Here is an 11,026-nt window from a genome sequence, read left to right as displayed (position 1 = left end):
AGAGTCCCGCAGGCTTGCTTCTCCAAGCCTGTGTTAATACACATGTTAATTTAACATGTAAAATTACCGAGGATTATTTCCCCGGCCGCGGAGGCCTCGGTCGCCGCCAGAATTTTCTGGCTCCCCGCTCAATATATTGCAGCGACCCGCAGGCTTGCTTCTCCCAGCCTGTGTTAATACACATGTTAATTTAACATGTAAAATTACCGAGGATTATTTCCCCGGCCGCGGAGGCCTCGGTCGCCGCCAGAATTTTCTGGCTCCCGGCTCAATATATTACAGAGTCCCGCAGGCCTGTCTCCAGTGGAATACACACAGTCCGAGAGCCGAAAATTTGCCGGCGTGTGGAGGCCTCGGTCGCCAACAGATTGCCATAGGCTCTGGCTGCAATATTTACCGTGTATTTTTTCCCTCCAGAGACACCACTACCCCCTATATAACCCAAAATGGGCCTTGCGGCGGGTACACGCGGAGCCCGAGCGCCGAAGTTCTCCCGGCCGCGGAGGCCTCGGTCGCCGGGAGAATTTCTCCGGCCCCTGCTCGAAATTTTTCAAAGTCCAGAATGCCTGCTTCTCCCAGCCTGTGTTAATACACATGTTAATTTAACATGTAAAATTACCGAGGATTATTTCCCCGGCCGCGGAGGCCTCGGTCGCCGCCAGAATTTTCTGGCTCCCCGCTCAATGTATTGCAGAGTCCCGCAGGCTTGCTTCTCCCAGCCTGTGTTAATACACATGATAATTTAACATGTAAAATCATTGAGGACCATTTCCTCGGCCGCGGAGGCCTCGGTCGCCGCCAGAATTTTCTGGCTCCCCGCTCAATGTATTGCAGAGTCCCGCAGGCTTGCTTCTCCCAGCCTGTGTTAATACACATGTTAATTTAACATGTAAAATCAACAAGGACCATTTCCTCGGCCGCGGAGGCCTCGGTCGCCGCCAGAATTTTCTGGCTGCCCGCTCCCCATTGGTAGACGCGGAGCCCGAGCGCCGAGAGTTCTCCCGGCCGCGGAGGCCTCGGTCGCCGGGAGAATTTCTCCGGCCCCTGCTCGAAATTTTTCAAAGTCCAGAATGCCTGCTTCTCCCAGCATGTGTTAATACACATGTTAATTTAACATGTAATATTACCAATGACCTTTTCCTCGGCCGCGGAGGCCTCGGTCGCCGCCAGAATTTTCTGGCTGCCCGCTCCCCATGGGTAGACGCGCTGCCCGAGCGCCGAGAGTTCTCCCGGCCGCGGAGGCCTCGGTCGCCGGGAGAATTTCTCCGGCCCCTGCTCGAAATTTTTCAAAGTCCAGAATGCCTAGTTCTCCCAGCCTGTGTTAATACACATGTTAATTTAACATGTAAAATTACCAAGGATTATTATCCCGGCCGCAGAGGCCTCGGTCGCCGCCAGAAATTTCTGGCTCCCCGCTCAATGTATTGCAGAGTCCCGCAGGCTTGCTTCTCCAAGCCTGTGTTAATACACATGTTAATTTAACATGTAAAATTACCGAGGATTATTTCCCCGGCCGCGGAGGCCTCGGTCGCCGCCAGAAATTTCTGGCTCCCCGCTCAATATATTGCAGCGACCCGCAGGCTTGCTTCTCCCAGCCTGTGTTAATACACATGTTAATTTAACATGTAAAATCACCAAGGACCATTTCCTCGGCCGCGGAGGCCTCGGTCGCCGCCAGAATTTTCTGGCTGCCCGCTCCCCATGTGTAGACGCGGAGCCCGAGCGCCGAGAGTTCTCCCGGCCGCGGAGGCCTCGGTCGCCGCCAGAATTTTCTGGCTCCCCGCTCAATGTATTGCAGAGTCCCGCAGGCTTGCTTCTCCAAGCCTGTGTTAATACACATGTTAATTTAACATGCAAAATCACCAATGACAATTTCCTCGGCCGCGGAGGCCTCCATCGCCGGGAGAATTTTCTGGCTCTCTGCTCGAATTTTTTCTAAGTCCCGATTCGCTATTACAGGCTGGCGCACGGAGTCCGAGGGGCGGAAATATGCCGGGTAGTGGTGCCTTCCGTCGCCGAGACATTTTACAATTGCCTGGGAGCAGTATTTAACATGTTAATTTTTTCCCCCTCGGGACACCACTACCCCCTATATAACCCAAAATGGGCCATGCAATGGGTGCCCACAACGCCCGAGCGCGGGCATTTTTCCCGGGCGCCGAGGCCTCGATCGCCGGGAGAATGTCTCCAGCTATTTGCATGATGTCCCGATTCGCCCCACAAGGCGAACAACCACGAACGAGGTGGTTTTCGTTCGTGGTTGTTTTCGTTCGTGGTTGTTTACCGTTCGTGGTTGTTTTCATTCGTGGTTGTTGTGCGTTCGTGGTTGTTGTCGTTCGGGGTTGTTTTCCGTTCGTGGTTGTTGTCGTTCGTGGTTGTTGTCGTTCGTGGTTGTTGTCGTTCGTGGTTGTTTTCCGTTCGTGGTTGTTTTACGTTCGTGGTTGTTTTCGAGGCAATTGGTACTTTGAAAATTTCAATCGGTTAGCTAGAAAAAATTCTCCCGGCGGTGATTGCCTTGATCGCCGGGAGAATTTTCTGGCTCCCCGATAAAATTTTTTCCAAGTCCCGATTCGCTCTTACAAGCTGGCGCACGGAGTCCGAGGGGCGGGAATTCGCCGGGTAGTGGTGCGTTCCGTCGCCGAGACATTTTCCTATTGCCTGGAAGCAGTATTTAACATGTTAATTTTTTCCCCCTCGGGACACCACTACCCCCTATATAACACAAAATGGGCCTTGCCGCGGGTACACCCGGAGCCCGAGCGCCGAGAGTTCTCCCGGCCGCAGAGGCCTCGGTCGCCGGGAGAATTTCTCCGGCCCCTGCTCGAAATTTTCCAAAGTCCAGAATGCCTGCTTCTCCCAGCCTGTGTTAATACACATGTTAATTTAACATGTAAAATTACCAAGGACCATTTCCTCGGCCGCGGAGGCCTCGGTCGCCGCCAGAATTTTCTGGCTGCCCGCTCCCCATGGGTAGACGCGGAGCCCGAGCGCCGAGAGTTCTCCCGGCCGCGGAGGCCTCGGTCGCCGGGAGAATTTCTCCGGCCCCTGCTCGAAATTTTTCAAAGTCCAGAATGCCTGCTTCTCCCAGCATGTGTTAATACACATGTTAATTTAACATGTAATATTACCAATGACCTTTTCCTCGGCCGCGGAGGCCTCGGTCGCCGCCAGAATTTTCTGGCTGCCCGCTCCCCATGGGTAGACGCGGAGCCCGAGCGCCGAGAGTTCTCCCGGCCGCGGAGGCCTCGGTCGCCGGGAGAATTTCTCCGGCCCCTGCTCGAAATTTTTCAAAGTCCAGAATGCCTAGTTCTCCCAGCCTGTGTTAATACACATGTTAATTTAACATGTAAAATTAACAAGGATTATTATCCCGGCCGCAGAGGCCTCGGTCGCCGCCAGAAATTTCTGGCTCCCCGCTCAATGTATTGCAGAGTCCCGCAGGCTTGCTTCTCCAAGCCTGTGTTAATACACATGTTAATTTAACATGTAAAATTACAGAGGATTATTTCCCCGGCCGCGGAGGCCTCGGTCGCCGCCAGAATTTTCTGGCTGCCCGCTCAATGTATTGCAGAGTCCCGCAGGCTTGCTTCTCCAAGCCTGTGTTAATACACATGTTAATGTAACATGCAAAATCACCAATGACAAATTCCTCGGCCGCGGAGGCCTCGATCGCCGGGAAAATGTTCTGGCTCCCTGCTCGAATTTTTTTTCTAAGTCCCGATTCGCTATTACAGGCTGGCGCACGGAGTCCGAGGGGCGTAAATATGCCGGGTAGTGGTGCCTTCCGTCGCCGAGACATTTTACAATTGCCTGGGAGCAGTATTTAACATGTTAATTTTTTCCCCTCGGGACACCACTACCCCCTATATAACCCAAAATGGGCCTTGCCAAGGGGGCGCGCAACGCCCGAGCGCGGGCGTTTTTCCCGGCCGCCGAGGCCTCCATCGCCGGGAGAATGTCTTCAGCTATTTGCTAGATTTCCCGATTCGCCCCGCACGGCAAACAACCACGAACGAGGTGGTTTTCGAGAGTTCTTCCGGCCGCGGAGGCCTCGGCCGCCGGGAGAATTTCTCCGGCCCCTGTTCGAAATTTTTCTAAGACCAGAATGCCTGCATCTCCCAGCCTGTGTTAATACACATGTTAATTTAACATGTAAAATCACCAAGGACCATTTCCTCGGCCGCGGAGGCCTCGGTCGCCGCCAGAATTTTCTGGCTGCCCGCTCCCCATGGGTAGACGCGGAGCCCGAGCGCCGAGAGTTCTCCCGGCCGCGGAGGCCTCGGTCGCCGGGAGAATTTCTGCGGCCCCTGCTCGAAATTTTTCAAAGTCCAGAATGCCTGCTTCTCCCAGCATGTGTTAATACACATGTTAATTTAACATGTAATATTACCAATGACCTTTTCCTCGGCCGCGGAGGCCTCGGTCGCCGCCAGAATTTTCTGGCTGCCCGCTCCCCATGGGTAGACGCGGAGCCCGAGCGCCGAGAGTTCTCCCGGCCGCGGAGGCCTCGGTCGCCGGGAGAATTTCTCCGGCCCCTGCTCGAAATTTTTCAAAGTCCAGAATGCCTGCTTCTCCCAGCATGTGTTAATACACATGTTAATTTAACATGTAAAATTACCAAGGATTATTATCCCGGCCGCGGAGGCCTCGGTCGCCGCCAGAATTTTCTGGCTCCCCGCTCAATATATTGCAGAGTCCCGCAGGCTTGCTTCTCCCAGCCAGTGTTAATACACATGTTAATTTAACATGTAAAATCACCGATGACCATTTCCTCGGCCGCGGAGGTCTCGGTCACCGCCAGAATTTTCTGGCTCCCTGCTCGAATTTTTTCTAAGTCCCGATTCGCTATTATAGGCTGGCGCACGGATTCCGAGGGGCGGGAATTCGCCGGGTAGTGGTGCCTTCCGTCGCCGAGACATTTCTCTATTGCCTGGAAGCTGTATTTAACATGTTAATTTTTACCCCTCGGGACACCACTACCCCCTATATAACCCAAAATGGACCTTGCCGCGGGTACACGCGGAGCCCGAGCGCCGAGAGTTCTCCCGGCCCCGGAGGCCTCGGTCGCCGCCAGAATTTTCTGGCTCCCCGCTCAATGTATTGCAGAGTCCCGCAGGCTTGCTTCTCCAAGCCTGTGTTAATACACATGTTAATTTAACATGCAAAATCACCAATGACAATTTCCTCGGCCGCGGAGGCCTCCATCGCCGGGAGAATTTTCTGGCTCTCTGCTCGAATTTTTTCTAAGTCCCGATTCGCTATTACAGGCTGGCGCACGGAGTCCGAGGGGCGGAAATATGCCGGGTAGTGGTGCCTTCCGTCGCCGAGACATTTCTCTATTGCCTGGAAGCTGTATTTAACATGTTAATTTTTTCCCCTCGGGACACCACTACCCCCTATATAACCCAAAATGGGCCTTGCCATGGGTGCGCGCAACGCCCAAACGCGCGCGTTTTTCCCGGCCGCCGAGGCCTCGATCGCCGGGAGAATGTCTCCAGCTATTTGCTTGATTTCCCGATTCGCCCCGCACGGCAAACAACCACGAACGAAAACAACCACGAATAGAGCAAAATTGCTATTTCTCAAGAACTTCTGTGTGGACGTGGCTGCTGCTTCTGCCACAGCTTCTCGGAAGGAAAATACGTCATTACTGATCCAAGCTAATATATTTTTACTGAATATATTAAAAAAAAAAAAAAAGTTAAAAAAAAAAAAACACTGTTTCTATGGAAAACAAAATTTCAAAATAGAAAATAAATTTGAATTAAAAATATTTTAAGATTAATTAATAAATATAAATTAATATTAGTATATATAAAAAAATTATTTTATTTAACATAATTTAAATGGGGTGCTTCTTAAGATATTATCCACATGATAATCCTCATACTCACATATGGCAATAAAATATTTATAATAATATACACCATTCATCCCACACTTTTTTTTATTGATAAAATAATTTTTTTATATAAAATATTTAAAATTAAAATTTTTTTAAAAAAAATTTACACTATTGTGGACTTGAACTGACTTACCTCAGAGAACTAATATTTAAAATTAATTAAAAAAAACCAATGACCTAACCTGACCTAACCAAACCCAACCTAACATAACCTAACCTAACCTAACCTAACCTAACCTAACCTAACCTTGCCTGAGAGGGGAAAAATTTCAAAATAATTAAATACAATGACCTAACCTAACCTAAACAAACCTAACCTAACCTAACATTGCCTGAGAGAGGAAAAATTTAAAAAAATTAAATACAATAACCTAACCTTACATAACCTAACCTAACCTAACCTAACCTTGCCTGAGAGGGAAAAAATTTGAAAATAATTAAATACAATGACCTAATGTAACCTAACCTAACCTAACCTTGCCTGAGAGAGGAAAATTTTTAAAAAATTAAATACAATGACCTAACCTAACATAACCTAACCTAACCTAACCTAACCTAACCCAACCTAACCTAACCTAACCTAACCTAACCTAACCTAACCTAACCTAACCTAACCTAACCTAACCTAACCTAACCTAACCTAACATAACCTAACCTAACCTGACCTAACCTTGCCTAAGAGAGGAAAAATTTAAAAAAATTAAATACAATGACCTAACCTTACATAACCTAACCTAACCTAACCTTGCCTGAGAGAGGAAAAATTTGAAAATAATTAAATACAATGACCAAATGTAACCTAACCTAACCTAACCTTGCCTGAGAGAGGAAAATTTTTAAAAAATTAAATACAATGACCTAACCTAACATAACCTAACCTAACCTAACCTAACCTAACCCAACCTAACCTAACCTAACCTAACCTAACCTAACCTAACCTAACCTAACCTAACCTAACCTAACCTAACCTAACCTAACCTAACCTAACCTAACCTAACCTAACCTAACCTAACCTAACCTAACCTAACCTAACCTAACCTAACCTAACCTAACCTAACCTAACCTAACCTAACCTAACCTAACCTAACCTAACCTAACCTAACCTAACCTAACCTAACCTAACCTAACCTAACCTAACCTAACCTAACCTAACCTAACCTAACCTAACCTAACCTAACCTAACCTAACCTAACCTAACCTAACCTAACCTAACCTAACCTAACCTAACCTTACCTAACCTAACCTAACCTAACCTAACCTTGCCTGAGAGTAAAAAAAATTTAAAAATTATTAAATACAATGACTTGACCTAACCTAACCTAACCTAACCTAACCTAACCTAACCTAACCTAACCTAACCTAATATTGCCTGAGAGGGGAAATTTTTTTAAATAATTAAATACAATGACCTTACCTAACCTAAACTAACCTAACCTAACCTAATATTGCCTGAGAGGGGAATTTTTTTTAAATAATCAAATACAATGACCTAACCTAACCTAACTTAACCTAACCTTGCCTAAAAGTAAAAAAAAATTTAAAAATTATTAAATACAATGACCTGACCTAACCTAACCTAACCTAACCTAACCTAACCTAACCTAACCTAACCTAATATTGCCTGAGAGGGGAAATTTTTTTAAATAATTAAATACAATGACCTTACCTAACCTAACCTAACCTAACCTAACCTAACCTAACATAACCTAACCTAACCTAACCTAACCTAACCTAACCTAACCTAACCTAACCTAACCTAACCTAACCTAACCTAACCTAACCTAACCTAACCTAACCTAACCTAACCTAACCTAACCTAACCTAACCTAACCTAACCTAACCTAACCTAACCTAACCTAACCTAACCTAACCTAACCTAACCTAACCTAACCTAACCTAACCTAACCTAACCTAACCTAACCTAACCTAACCTAACCTAACCTAACCTAACCTAACCTAACCTAACCTAACCTAACCTAACCTAATATTGCCTGAGAGGGGAATTTTTTTTAAATAATCAAATACAATTACCTAACCTAACCTAACTTAACCTAACCTTGCCTAAAAGTAAAAAAAAATTTAAAAATTATTAAATACAATGACCTGACCTAACCTAACCTAACCTAACCTAACCTAACCTAACCTAACCTAACCTAATATTGCCTGAGAGGGGAAATTTTTTTAAATAATTAAATACAATGACCTTACCTAACCTAACCTAACCTAACCTAACCTAACCTAACATAACCTAACCTAACCTAACCTAACCTAACCTAACCTAACCTAACCTAACCTAACCTAACCTAACCTAACCTAACCTAACCTAACCTAACCTAACCTAACCTAACCTAACCTAACCTAACCTAACCTAACCTAACCTAACCTAACCTAACCTAACCTAACCTAACCTAACCTAACCTAACCTAACCTAACCTAACCTAACCTAACCTAACCTAACCTAACCTAACCTAACCTAACCTAACCTAACCTAACCTAACCTAACCTAACCTAACCTAACCTAACCTAACCTAACCTAACCTAACCTAACCTAACCTAACCTAACCTAACCTAACCTAACCTAACCTAACCTAACCTAACCTAACCTAACCTAACCTAACCTAACCTAACCTAACCTAACCTAATATTGCCTGAGAGGGGAATTTTTTTTAAATAATCAAATACAATGACCTAACCTAACCTAACTTAACCTAACCTTGCCTAAAAGTAAAAAAAAATTTAAAAATTATTAAATACAATGACCTGACCTAACCTAACCTAACCTAACCTAACCTAACCTAACCTAACCTAACCTAATATTGCCTGAGAGGGGAAATTTTTTTAAATAATTAAATACAATGACCTTACCTAACCTAACCTAACCTAACCTAACCTAACCTAACATAACCTAACCTAACCTAACCTAACCTAACCTAACCTAACCTAACCTAACCTAACCTAACCTAACCTAACCTAACCTAACCTAACCTAACCTAACCTAACCTAACCTAACCTAACCTAACCTAACCTAACCTAACCTAACCTAACCTAACCTAACCTAACCTAACCTAACCTAACCTAACCTAACCTAACCTAACCTAACCTAACCTAACCTAACCTAACCTAACCTTGCCTGAGAGTAAAAAAAATTTAAAAATTATTAAATACAATGACCTGACCTAACCTAACCTAACCTAACCTAACCTAACCTAACCTTACCTAACCTAACCTAACCTAACCTAACCTTGCCTGAGAGTAAAAAAAATTTAAAAATTATTAAATACAATGACCTGACCTAACCTAACCTAACCTAACCTAACCTAACCTAACCTAACCTAACCTTACCTAACCTAACCTAACCTAACCTAACCTTGCCTGAGAGTAAAAAAAATTTAAAAATTATTAAATACAATGACCTGACCTAACCTAACCTAACCTAACCTAACCTAACCTAACCTAACCTAACCTAACCTAATCTAACCTAACCTAACCTAACCTAACCTAACCTAACCTAACCTAACCTAACCTAACCTAACCTAACCTAACCTAACCTAACCTAACCTAACCTAACCTAACCTAACCTAACCTAACCTAACCTAACCTAACCTAACCTAACCTAACCTAACCTAACCTAACCTTACCTAACCTAACCTAACCTAACCTAACCTTGCCTGAGAGTAAAAAAAATTTAAAAATTATTAAATACAATGACTTGACCTAACCTAACCTAACCTAACCTAACCTAACCTAACCTAACCTAACCTAACCTAATATTGCCTGAGAGGGGAAATTTTTTTAAATAATTAAATACAATGACCTTACCTAACCTAAACTAACCTAACCTAACCTAATATTGCCTGAGAGGGGAATTTTTTTTAAATAATCAAATACAATGACCTAACCTAACCTAACTTAACCTAACCTTGCCTAAAAGTAAAAAAAAATTTAAAAATTATTAAATACAATGACCTGACCTAACCTAACCTAACCTAACCTAACCTAACCTAACCTAACCTAACCTAATATTGCCTGAGAGGGGAAATTTTTTTAAATAATTAAATACAATGACCTTACCTAACCTAACCTAACCTAACCTAACCTAACCTAACATAACCTAACCTAACCTAACCTAACCTAACCTAACCTAACCTAACCTAACATAACCTAACCTAACCTAACCTAACCTAACCTAACCTAACCTAACCTAACCTAACCTAACCTAACCTAACCTAACCTAACCTAACCTAACCTAACCTAACCTAACCTAACCTAACCTAACCTAACCTAACCTAACCTAACCTAATATTGCCTGAGAGGGGAATTTTTTTTAAATAATCAAATACAATGACCTAACCTAACCTAACTTAACCTAACCTTGCCTAAAAGTAAAAAAAAATTTAAAAATTATTAAATACAATGACCTGACCTAACCTAACCTAACCTAACCTAACCTAACCTAACCTAACCTAACCTAATATTGCCTGAGAGGGGAAATTTTTTTAAATAATTAAATACAATGACCTTACCTAACCTAACCTAACCTAACCTAACCTAACCTAACATAACCTAACCTAACCTAACCTAACCTAACCTAACCTAACCTAACCTAACCTAACCTAACCTAACCTAACCTAACCTAACCTAACCTAACCTAACCTAACCTAACCTAACCTAACCTAACCTAACCTAACCTAACCTAACCTAACCTAACCTAACCTAACCTAACCTAACCTAACCTAACTTAACCTAACCTTACCTAACCTAACCTAACCTAACCTAACCTTGCCTGAGAGTAAAAAAAATTTAAAAATTATTAAATACAATGACCTGACCTAACCTAACCTAACCTAACCTAACCTAACCTAACCTAACCTAACCTAATATTGCCTGAGAGGGGAATTTTTTTTAAATAATTAAATACAATGACCTTACCTAACCTATCTTAACCTAACCTTGCCTAAAAGTAAAAAAAAATTTAAAAATTATTAAATAAAATGACCTGACCTAACCTAACCTAACCTAACCAATCCTAATATTGCCTGAGAGGGGAAATTTTTTTAAATTATTAAATACAATGACCTAACCTAACCTAACCTAACCTAACCTAATATTGCCTGAGAGGGG

The sequence above is a fragment of the Bacillus rossius genome, unplaced genomic scaffold (assembly GCF_032445375.1).
Source record: "Bacillus rossius redtenbacheri isolate Brsri unplaced genomic scaffold, Brsri_v3 Brsri_v3_scf345, whole genome shotgun sequence".
Taxonomy (NCBI): Eukaryota; Metazoa; Arthropoda; class Insecta; order Phasmatodea; family Bacillidae; genus Bacillus; species Bacillus rossius.
This window is presented reverse-complemented; position numbering follows the sequence as displayed.